At 33.4% G+C, this 12,891-nt stretch overlaps 1 protein-coding gene and 1 pseudogene across 4 annotated transcripts in view; one reads left to right on the forward strand and one right to left on the reverse strand.

Moving 5' to 3' along the window:
* The window catches only part of ZMYM4 (zinc finger MYM-type containing 4), a 144,916-nt gene that overhangs the window by 3,668 nt on the left and 128,357 nt on the right, over positions 1 to 12,891 (forward strand). The window lies entirely within an intron of this gene.
* LOC105290622 lies at positions 6,387 to 7,300 on the reverse strand (annotated as a pseudogene).

Raw genomic sequence — 12,891 nt, forward strand, 5'->3', positions numbered from 1 at the left:
AAAGCACATTTATAAATATTATGCTTCCATTTTTGTAAGAAGAAACTGTCCTTTCTCCCCTTCCTACATGTGTCTATAGGGGTATGTGTATGAACTTGGAGAAAGTTGTGCAGGATACACCATTAACTACCTTCAGGGGGTGGGGATGAGAAAGGAAATAGAGAATAAGCGGGAAATTTTTGTAAAATGGAAAAATATTTGTGGTATGATAGTAGATGAAAATGTAGACTATACAGTGTTATTTATATTGTAAATATGTAAAAATAGAAAATAACATGAAAATGAAACTGATTTTATTATGTGATGAGATTGTGGAGTTTTGGATTTCTGTCGTCTAATATTTTATAATATTTGCTAAAGGTTGATTCCTCATAATGAATTTTTTTATCTTTTATCTTTTTGCTAAATGTGTTACTTAAAAACATGGTGGTACATATTAAAAATATTTGCAGGTCATGTGTACACAATGTAAATCATCTGCTTTAAGAATATATTGGCTCTTTATATAGAGAGCATTTGAAAAGACCATTTGAAAAGGCACAGGTTTTTTTTTCCTCAAGGTTGTAATATAATAGGCTAAACCAAGGTCGAGTACTACTTGAAAAATTTACTATTTGATAAATAGTATGAGTTGGAATTCATTATAATATGTAATACAATAATTACTTTATATTTCATTATATATATTTCATTATATATAATCTCTAATTGTATATACTTATATGTAATACGTTAGTGTATAATATAATTATGAAATAATTACATAACATGTCATATACACATAATATATATAACATGTAATATATAATAATAGTATAGGTCCAGAATTAGTTATCTGGAATTTGTGGTGGTTAAAATAAATTGAATTATATTTAAATCGAATTGATGTAAATTACTTCTCAAGCACCAAATTAACTTTTTGCCTAAGAAATATTCTCATTTGAAATAACCTTAAAACATATCTTTATAACTTAAAGGTTTATTTTTAAGAAAATATACACTAGATATTTGAAATTTAAGATTGATTTTAAAGATAAAGTTTGTGCTTCCTTTGAAAATGGAATGATTTTCTTGTTAAGAAAATATAAGCAGGAAAATGTAAAATTGCAATTTCTACAGATATTTAGAAGATATTTTTGAATTCTACATCAGGGAACCAACCACTATTTAATGAAGACTACCATTTCCTTGAAATATTTTGATTAGTTTACTATGAGTTAAATGTATGTAATTATTTTACCAAAGGGAAGAGAAAGGAGGGCATTGTATACTGTTGTAATACCATAGTATTAGGTTGAGCCATACAAAATCACTAATATTTGACTATTTGAACTACAAAAATGCATATGGCTCAATATAATAGTAAGGGCTTGGGCTTTTCAAAGTCAGGTTATGGTACAGTCTCTGGTATTTAGCAATACTGATATAGTAATACCTCCACCTATTTTCTTATGCTTAGGGAATAGATAGAATGTTATTTTAATTTCATTCTTACTATCTTTCTGGCTTCCCAGAAGCTTAGCTAGCTGCCTTCTTGCCTTTGACCAAAGATAGTACCTCAGCAAACTTTTTCTATCCAACATATAGACTGCCCACTAAAATAAGCTTTTTGAGGTCAAGGATCATATGTGTTCATATTTCTTTATGTCTCCCAACATATGGTGTTATAAATTTAAATGTGTGTGTGTATTCACATACTACATATTTATAGGCAAAAATTAAAAAAATTATGTTTCATTTGGAATATATGAATTTCTATACACTAGAAATATAGAATATAAAATTGGTGCAACAAAACCCCATGTTTCTGTTACCTAGCTTTAACAGCTAAACAGTTATCAACATTTTGCCACATTCTTGTCTCATCTAACATTTTTCCCTTTTTTTTTTTTTGTTGAAATAATTTCAAAGAAATCTCAGGTGTCTCATCTATAAATATTTCTGTATGTATTTCTAACTTAAGAGTTTTAAAGAATACAAGCATAAAACTGTTAACACCTAACAAAATTAAGAGTTTTTTAATCCAATCTGTGTTCAGATTTCTGATTCTTTAAATATCTTTTTACAGTTGGCTTGTTTAAATCATTATCCAAATAAGATTTACCATTTCATTTGGTATATATGTCTCTTAGTTTCTCTTTAACCATTCCTCTCCCTATCCTACACCTCTTGCAGTTTTTCTCATGCTATTTATTTATTTTTGAAAAAACTGTCATTTGTCCAGGAGAATGTCCTACATTCTGGATTTGGCTGATGAGTGAGTCCTTGTGTTTAATACGTTCAATTACCCTTCATATTTCCCACAAATTAGTAGTTAGATCTAGAGCATTGGTTCTCAACTCTGTTTGAAACTTTAGAATTACTTGCAGAGCTTTTGAAATATCCTGATTTTTAGGTCACATTTCAGATCAATTAAATCAGAATTTATGGGGTGGATTGTAGACATCAGTAGTTAAAAAAAATTTCCCAAGTCATTTCAGTCTGTAGCTAAGGTTGAAAACTTCAATTGGTAGAGCTTGATGAGATTTAGGTTCAGTTTCTTAAGAAAGAAAAATTCATAAATAGTGATTGTATATAATTTGTTTCTAATCAGACAGTTTTAAAAATTAAAGGATTTGTTATTTAATAATTACATTGGGATAATAACCAAAAACTGGGACTGTCCTGGATAAATTAGGGTGTATAGTCATCTTATTAGATGATGCTATGAATTCTTGTTGCACCATTCCTCTTTCCTTCCTCCCTTCCTCCTTTCCTTTTCTGCTTTCTATCTCTTCCTTTCCTTCGCCCTACCCCCCCCCCCCGCCAATAATAGCTATCCTAGTGGCTGCAAAAGTGGTATCTCATTGTGGTTTTGATTTGTATTTCTTAATGACTAATGGTGTTGAGTATGTTTTCTTGTACTTATTGGCCATTTGTACATTTCCTTTGAGAAATGTCTATTTAAATCCTTTGCCCAGTTTTTAATTGGATAGTTTGTTATTTTGTTGTAGGAATTCTTTATATATTCTGAATGTCAAACTCTTATCAGATATGTGATTTGCAAATATTTTCTCCCATCCTATGGGCTGTCTTTTCACTCTCAATAATGTCCTCTGATCCTTAAGTTCTCAGTTTTGGTAACGTCCAATTTATATTTTCTTTTTTGTAGCTTGTGCTTTTGTTGACATATTTAAGAAACCATTGCCAAATCCAGGATCAGGTAGTTTTTCCCATATGTTTTTTTCTAAGAGTTTTATAGTTTAGCTCTTTAGTTTAGGTCTTTAATCTACATTAAGTTAATTTTTGTTTATGGTATGGTATAATGTAAGTGTGTAATTTTGTTCTTCTGTATATGAATATCGTGTGTCTTTAATTTCTCCATTGAGTGATCTTGGCACCCTTGTCAGAAATCAGTTCTTTTGTATTAATCAGCTTGGGCTGCTGTAAGAAAACATCATAGATGGGGTAACTTTAACCACAAGAACTTATTTCTTACAGTTCTAGAGGCTGGGAAGTCTATGATCAAGGTGCTGGCAATGTAGATTTCATTGCAAGGCCTTTTCTCATGATCTCTGTGTGTGCTCAGATATCGAACAAGCTCTCTGGTGTCTCTTTATAAACACGCTAATCCCATCATGACATTCCTACCCTCAAAGTTTTATCAAACACTAATTACCTCCCAAAGGTCCTATCTCCAAGTATCATAACATTCGAGTTTTTAGGCTTCAACATAGGAATTTGGGGGACACAAGCATTCAGTCCATCGTGGCCTATGTAAGGACATTTCTGGACTCTCAATTCTGTTCCATTGGTTTGTATGTCTTGTGCCAGTACTACACTGTTTTGATTATTGTAGCTTTATAAGAAGTTTGAAATCTGAAAATGTGAGTCCTTCAACTTTGTTTTTCTTTCTCAAGATTGTTTTGAGTATTTGGGGTCTCTTAAAATTCCATGTGAAATTTAAGATGATTTTTTCCTTTTCTGCAAAAAATGCCATTGAGATTTTGATAGAGATTGAATTGAATTTGTGAATCCCTTGGTTCATGTTATCATCCTGACACTGTTAAGTCTTCCAATCAGTGATGTCTTTCTATTTAGGTCTTTAATTTCTTTTAGCAATGTTTTGTGCAAGTCTCTCAATGTACACGTCTTGCAACTCTTTGGTTAAATTTTTCATAAGTATCGCATTAATGAATGAAGGAATAAAAACCACATGATCATCTCAGTTGATGTAGAAAAAGCATTTGAAAACCCTTTTATTATAAACTAGAAATAGAAGGTAGTTTTCTCAATGTGATAAAAGCTGTATATGAAAAATCAACATCATATTTGATGATGAAAGACTGAAAACTTTCCTCTTAGTTCAACAATATGACAAAGATGCCATCTTTTGGCACTGCTGTTCAATATAGTATTTAAAGTGCTAGTCAGAGCAGTTAGGCAAGAAAGAAATAATAGGCATCCAAATTGGAAAGAAAGAAGTAAAACCATCTCTATTTACTGATGACATGATCACATATGTAGAAAATGCTAGAAATCCACCTCAAACAAAAAAAACCAAATCCTGTGACAGTAACAAACTCAGCAAAGTTCAGGATAAAAAAATAGAAAAATCATTTGTATTCCTATACACTAGCAATGAACAATCCCAAAAAGAAATCAAGAAAATGATTTCATTTATGTTAACATCAAAAAGAATAAAATACTTTGGCACCTGTATCTTTTTGATTCAACTCCAATAATCCTTGAAAATTTCTTCTATTCTTGGCCAAAAAGATGTACTTAGGCTCATCCTGTACATTACTGTCTCAGACTTGGCTTTAACTCCAAGAAGCCCTGGTACTTTTCATTGAGAAGTGGTAGTTAGAGACTACAGTCTGAACTCAAGCAAGCTTTTTGAGGTTAGTCATTTTGAGATGGTATCATTTGTATTTCTCATTTCTTCCTCACACATCTGCCTTTTCCTTTTGTTTTGCCACTGAAATTCTCTTTAAGATTACTGAAATGACTTAATAATCATTAAATCTAATGGATGCTTTTCAGAGCAGTTCTTATTTGATCTTTCTTAGACATCTGACCTTTATTGCCCATTTTCTTCTTGAAACTTTTCTCTTATTTATAAGATGGTATTCTTATTGTTTTCTTGAATTGCTTTTTTTAGGTCATCTTTGACTCTGCATGCCCAATAGTTATTATTTCTTTGGCCTGTATTATTCTTGAGTAATCTCTGCTACAGTAGTAGTTTTAAACACCACTCATTAAGTACATTATGTGATTTCCTTTCTACTTCTTTGCTTCTTTTTTTTGTCTCTCAAACTCAAAACCTGTGTTTGAAATGTATGCTTTGCTTGTATTTTACTCTCTTAACAAGTATTGCTAATTCAATATGCTTAAAATGGAGCTCCTTTTTTAAAAAAATTTTTTAACTGAACTCTATTCCCTTGGTAAGTTATTGCTTTCTCAGATAGTGCCCCATTACTTCTATACCTGTTTTTCTTCTTGTAGTCTCTTATAATTATTGTCTTCTAGTCACCCAAGTTAGAAACCTCTGAGTCATCTTTCCTTTCTCTTTTTAATCTAATTTTAATTTTTAATGCAGTTTTAAGTCTCTTTGAGATTACTTCAGATATAATTTTAACTAATTCTACGGCCACCGCCCTAGTTCTGGTACTCATTTTGCTTGTTTTGTCTTACTTTCTTTTAAAACTCTTTTCCCTCCCCCTTTTCTATTTCTCTACCCCATTTATTTTATACATTTGGAGACTGCTTTATATTCAGAAATGAAAATCTGTTCATCTGTTTGGCTCCCTTAATACTAATGTAGTTCCCCAAGATAGGTGTTGTTTGTATTCTCTCCCTTTGGCAAGAGGCAGGTTGCCTCACATCTCTGATTGTCCTAGAAATTTACTTTACCTTCATGGGAGAGTTTCTTTCTGATTATCTCTGTTACTGTTGTGCTAGCTTTGTTGGTTCCTTTGGGCCCTGCATCTCCAATGTGGAGACAGAATCTTTGTGTAATTCCACCCAGCACAACTGAGACCAGGCTGTGACTTTTAAACAAGACTTTATTAAAAGTTTAGTACAATAGGAAGGAATTATAAAACAAATATAATTGACTGTTACATATGGATGATCAAGGAGAAATGGGCAACATTTCAGCCTGTCTTCTCGTAAGCAGAGGACATCTTTTATTTGGAACCAAGAAGCAGGTTGAAATCTGGGAGAAAGAACTAATTTTTCCCCCTTCTAATGACCTTACCATCTGACATAATTTGTTGGGTTTATTTTTGCTGACTAACATTGGAATATTGGTTCAATTCAGGAGATTGTCTTCTTCCTTCAGAGATGTATTGTTACTCTTTGGCTCCAATAGAGCAAGTAGACCAACCTCAGTAGAGAAGTGGTTTTTTTTGTTTTTGTTTTTGTTTTTATTTTTTTTAATAATCACAAATTGCCAACAGTACTTTATTTTTTCTTTTCAACATCCTGTTCTGCTGCTTCCTTGGCCCTTTCTTCCTGGATGCCAAAGAGCTGGGCATTGGCACGGGCCACGTGAAGACTGGCAAATGCCCTGAAGTTCTTCTCCTCCTCTGTGATAACCCTGGCTTTCTCCTTCTTGTAGACATTCTGTATGGGCATGATTGGTCCTTTCAGCTGGGTAGCCAATCAGGAGAGCTGTCTCCATTCTGGGGGAGCTGAGGGCTTCTTGGGGAAGAGGATGAGCTTGGAGCGGTACTCATTCAGGTGCTGCACGTTAGCCTGCAGGGACTCCGTCGACTTGTTTCGCCTCCTCGGATCCACCGAGATCCCAACAGTCCGGGCCACCCTCAACTCCTCCAAACTGAAGCCCCTGCTGGCTTGCACTTTGGCATGGTACCTCACTGTGGGGCATCCGGATGGGTCAGGATGCAGGGCGCGGGGCGATGTGGTGCGCTTTGCCTCCTAGACCTTGTGTCTGTAGATCTTCTGTGCTGGTTGGTTAAACCATGTGGCCACACGCCGCTGCCAGTCCTTGTGGAAGTGGAGCTTCAGGATCGTGCTTTTTCGGCTGGGCACCATGGCTGCTCCCTACAGGCCTCTTCCGTGAGAGAATGGCCACCGGAAAGAGATTTTTATTATTATTATTTTTTCATTCTACAGTTATTTAGGACATTTATCAGGCATGGTTTTAGGTGCTGGAGAAACAGTAATAACAGGAAAGGCGAGGTTCATGCTAATGGTAGGGGCCAGATAGAGAATAAACAAGAAATAGGTAAAGTAGTTTCAGAGAGTCAAAATAAGATAGCATAGGATAATGTGATAGTGAGTGGAGTAGAAAGAGACATATTAGATACTTCTCTTAGAAACCAGTTTGTGGTTTTAAAATATGATTTCTTTAAAAGATTCCTTGAGCTCCTGTGTACAAGATGAACTTCAGGGAGCAAGATGGGAAACAGGGTCAGTTAGGCTACTGGTGTAATCCTTGTGTGAAAGTAATCATAGTTTGGAGTAGGTAGAGATAGTGAGAATTGGTTGTGATATATTTTGGAGGCGGAGTTGGTAGGACTTATTTGATGACTAGGGAAATAAAGAACACTGCTGACCCATAGGTTTTCACCTTGAAAAACTAGATAGTTGGTGGCATAAACTGAGATGGGAAAACTAGGAAAGGATTCACATAGAAATGGGGATGAAGGAGTAAACTATTATTTCCTTACTTGAGATTACTCTCCTTACAACTTCAGTGTAAAGTCTAGATCGGAGTTTCTCACCTCGGTACTGTTGACTGGATAGTGGAATATCTGGACTGGATAATTCTTTGTTGGGGCTGAGGAGAGTTGTCCTATGCTTTGTGGAGGTTTATTAGCATACCTGCTCTCCATCAACTACATGCCAGTAGCACTGGCTCTCTATTTGTGACAACTAAAACTATTTCCAGACATTGCCACATGTTTCTGGGGTGGTGGGTGGGGCAAATTTGCCCTCAATCTAGACCAACGATCTAGACATTTTTACCATATATCCTAAAGACCTGTCTAGAGTTTTGACAAATGCATATAATTCTGTAATTACAGTAAAGATACAGAACAGTTCCATCACCCCCTCCACATTCCTTCATGCCCATTAATAGTTAGCCTTTCCCTTATCTCTAGCCCTTGATGTTTTCTAATCTATAATCTTGCCTTTTCAGAAATTTATATAAATGATGTCATATAGTATGCAGGCTTTCGAGTTTTGCTTCTTTTACTTAGTATAATGCGTTTTGATATTCATCCATGTTGTTGGCATTTATTGGTGACCAATCTTCCATTTTATGGATGTACCACAATTGGTTTATCTACTTGCCAGTTTAAAGATAATTGTGTTGTTTCTAGTTTTTTTGGCGATTACAAATAAAGTTTTTATAGACATTTGCCTATAGATTTTTTTCAGACATACTATATTTTAGCAAGAACGTACTACCTTTAACAGTTTCCTAACAAAAGGAGGAAAAAGCTTCATTCTCAAGAAGGAATTAATAAAAAGAAAGAACTTATTATGCTGGATATAATTTCTTTATACATGTTTGTTCAAATTCAACTCCACAATGAATATGAGGCAGATATATATGAAAAAAGATGAAAAGAAATAAGGATCCTGATAGAGGAAAATAGAGATGATCATTTTAATGTTGTGATTGATCATAGAGTATGATTAGTTAAGTATGTCCCATTATTGAAATGGAGCAAACATTACTGCATCTGAAGAAACAGCATTGTATAGTACCCATTCTAAAAGTAATTTCAGATGTGAATCTTCATTATGAGACAGAGTAATGTAATGAGCAATGTCTTTAGTAGCATTTTCTTTCTTTCTTTTTTTTTTTTTACAGTAGGAAAAAAAAGCTTTATTAGAAGGTAAAGTGCACTTCCAGAAGTGGAAGTGAGCCTGAGCAAGAGAAGCATGGCTGAAAAGGCCTGGTAACAAAGCCTTTGGGGTTTTTATCCTTATTTGCTGTGGGTGGTTACTTTTCTTAGAGAAGTGGGCTTCCTTGATTGACAACTAAGATTGACAGGACTCAGTGATTCATCATTTTGCTTTCTGCGTATGTTTGTTCCCAGAATTCAGTCTTTTATAATGATATTAATGATCTTCTGGGCATGCATTTTTTTTATAACCAAAAAAGCAGTCTGAATTTCTTACCTGTAGGTTTTTACATAAACATGTTTTCATTTCCTTTGGGTAAATAATTAGGAGTGGTATTGCTGGGTCATATTAGTATATGTTTTCTTACATTCTGTTTTGAGACTTAATATTTTGGATACAAATCTTTATTAGATATGTATTTTACAAATATTTTCTTCTAGTCTATGGCTCATCTTCATTTTCTTAACAGTGGTTTTCAAATAGCAGAGATTGAGATTGAGGCTGGTAAATACACACTGATACATAGACACAAATTTAATTTTGTGAGAGTCAGCAGACAGATAACTGCAGAGGACCCAGGGGAAAAAATACCATATTATATTTGTTTTTAATTGGCAGTATGCTTCAGAATCCCCTGGGGGAATTCCAACCTTCTCTCCCCGCTCCTTCCTTTACAATACACAAATGTCGAGCCTCAATCCTAGAACTTCTGAAATGGACTATGGGGGAGAAGGTGGAGGATTGCAGAGTAGGAACCAATGTCATGTAAAATTTGGCCCTGGTTTTTGTTTCCTTATCAATAAAATGCAAGTGAAGACACTGTCTCTTTGTAGGTTTCAGTAGATTAGTGCATATGAAATACCTAACATAGACTAGGTGGAATTTCTAGAAGCAAAGGGGAAAGAGTAGGAGCCAAGGGTGGTATCATGGAAGCCTTGGAAGTCATTACATTTGAATGTTATCTTTTCTCACCTTTTCTATGTGACACTTGAATTGAAGAAGCATAGATTTGCTACAGTTATTCTTTCATTCAACTCTTTCGTTTTACTGAAATTGACATTTTCAGAATTTTGAATTTTAATGTAACTATATGATCTTTATATGATTTTTTTATAGAATTTATGTCAAAGTTTAAGTGTTTCTCTAAAGATAGTTATAGAAAATAGGCATGCTTACTGTCTTTCAGTTTTAATGTTTAATGTCTTTTTTTCATGTTTGCTGTCTTAACATATAAGAGAAGTAAATAGTTGTTTTAATATAAATTTTATATGTGGAAAATAATTTTTCTTTAAATGAAGCAGTATATGATGAACAGGAAAAAAGGGTGCTGCATCTAGTAACAAAGGAGGATTTGCTTTATTTGTTTAGTTGTCATTTGTTGGAAGAAAAGAATACAGAAAGGCCCCAAATTAGTGAGTTATTATTAGGGTTGTTTCCAGAAATTTTCTTTGGAAAAAAGCTGCTTGTTTAGTGTGAGGAATACAGCTCTGCATTTAAGAGCTTTCTAGTTGATTACTACTTTTTTTTTTAACCCTTGTTATGGAAATTTTAAAACAAAAGTAGAATATCTAGTTAACTAACATTCATTTATTCATCATTCATCTTTCTGCCTCTTGTTTCATCTGTTCTTCCCACATTTCTTTCCTTGTGATATTTTAAAGTAAAGCCTGGACATGTTTTATTTCACATTTCAATACCTCCCTAACAGTCTTCTTTTTAAAAAACAGTAATTTATTAATATTACCTAATTATCTGTTCAACTTATTTGTTTCAAAAAGGAGCTAAACCAAAGTTCGTGTGTGATTACAAGGATAGTGGGTTGCTATATCTCTTCAGCCTCTTTTAATCAATAAATCTCCCCATTTTAAAAAAAAATGCCATTTATTTTTAGAAGATACTAGATGATTTATTCTGCATTTTCTACATTCTGGGTTTTGTTGATTATAGTCTGGTGTCATCAAACATGTTCCTTTATCCTTCATGTTTCCTATAAACTGTAAAAAGTGTGATTAGATTCAGGTTCAGTTCTTTTTTTTCTTGAAAAAAAATTTTCATATTCTGTGTTTTCCTGTGACACCACTAGTGCTGGAAGCACATCACTTTTAAGTTGCGTTCATCCTAGTTCAGATGATATCGGTCTAATCCATATATTAAAAAGTTCCCTTTCAGTTTTTGACCTGAGGGTTTTAGCTTTCCTTAATAATTAGTTCTTAATTTACTATTTTATTAGGGGTTATAAAATGATGGTTTTATAATTCTTTTATTTCTCCAGTATCTATTAGCTATTGTTATTTTTATAGAAGAATTTCCCTTTATCACTATTTGATTTGTCTTATTATCTTGAAATATGTTAATACAGAACAGACAAGATAAATAATTGATTTTTTTGTCATTTTTAAGAAAGAGTTGATCCCCTGGAAGTCTCCACAAATGACCTGTGAGGATTATTTTTTGAGGTTGGGGGGATTGAGAGGGGTATCATGGTAAATCATTATAAATGTTTTTTTTTTATTATTATTATATAGTATTTAGTGTGTTGTGCCATCTTTGGTCAGTAAACTCTCTTCAAATTAGCTCTTAAGTCATTTTGTTATGACTCCAGTAATCTTTAATACCTTTTCTTGCTTTCTTTTCTGGTGTAGGATGAATCAGGCTCATCTGTATATTCCCCCTCTAAACCTCCAGTCAGGAGCTCTGGTTCCTTTTAGTCGGAAATGGTATTTAGAGACCATAACACTTGATCATTTTTCAAGTTATATGGTCTTATATTTTATATTTAGAAAAGTTCTTTGGAGTTTTTACCCAGTGAAGAATCTTTGTCCTAAGTATTTTGCATGTTTATAATTGGACTTATTTGAATACTATTTAAAAATTTTAAGTGACAGATATTTTCAGATTGAGTATAATTTCTACTTTATTGTTTTTAAGAGAAATATAAACACGAAACTGATAAAAGTTAAAAATAAAAATGTGTATAAAGCAAATACAGTAAATGTTAGAGTTTTAATATTAAAACAACTGTTCATGGCAAAAGTAATTAACTACCACAAACAAATTTCTGACTTTGTAAAAGATATAATTCACATTGAGGTTGTAACTGCCATAAATCAATATGCATCAAAAATACCTTGCATTGAAATATATAAAACAAAATTTAAATGGTTTAGAGCAGCGGTCCCCCAACCTTTTTGGCATCAGGGACTGGTGCTCCTATGAGAATCTCATGCCCGATGATATAAGGTGGAGCTCAGGCAGTGATGCTGGTGCTGGGGAGCGGCTACAAATATAGATGAAAACTTCGCTCACTAGCTTGTCACTCACTTCCTGCTGTGTGGCCCAGTTCCTAATAGGCTACCGGTCTGTGGCCTGGGGGTTGGGGACCCTTGCTAAAGGAAATATTTAGCATTAAATGCTTTTAGTGTAAAAAAACCGAATTGCATATTCATTTTTAGATTTTAGAACAATGAAATAAACCCGAGGAAAGCACAAGGGAAGAATTAATAATGTTGAAATAATGTGTTAGAAGTAACGAATTAAATAGAAAATCTATTGACTGATTAAGAAGTGATGCTTTGTGAAGAGACCAATAAAGTAAACAAGTTTCTGACAAGTCTAATTGAGGGGAAAAAAGAAAAAATAGAAATAATATTAAGGAGAAGAAAAGGCTGTAACCATAAATTGATTAGGATATGTTGAACTACTGTATAGATAATTAATTTAGTGCTAATGCAGATATAAATTAGATGAAATGGAAGATTTTCTAAAATTAGTTACCAAAATGATTCAAGAAGTGGAAAACCTGAATAGGCCAATAACTGCTTAAGAAATGGTAAATAACGTCAAAGAACAACCCTCCAAGATTCTATTCATTCTTTGTAACTTGTGAGGAACAATTTATTTTCATGTTTTAAAATTTTTTTGCAAAAGTAGAAAAATAATCTTGTATCAAGATGCCAAAAAAGACTTTGGTATGGTTGGTTTTTATTTCTGATAAAGTTCTGTAAAACTAAGGGTGTTATTTCC

This window comes from Pteropus vampyrus, unplaced genomic scaffold, assembly GCF_000151845.1.
Source record: "Pteropus vampyrus isolate Shadow unplaced genomic scaffold, Pvam_2.0 Scaffold36, whole genome shotgun sequence".
NCBI lineage: Eukaryota > Metazoa > Chordata > Mammalia > Chiroptera > Pteropodidae > Pteropus > Pteropus vampyrus.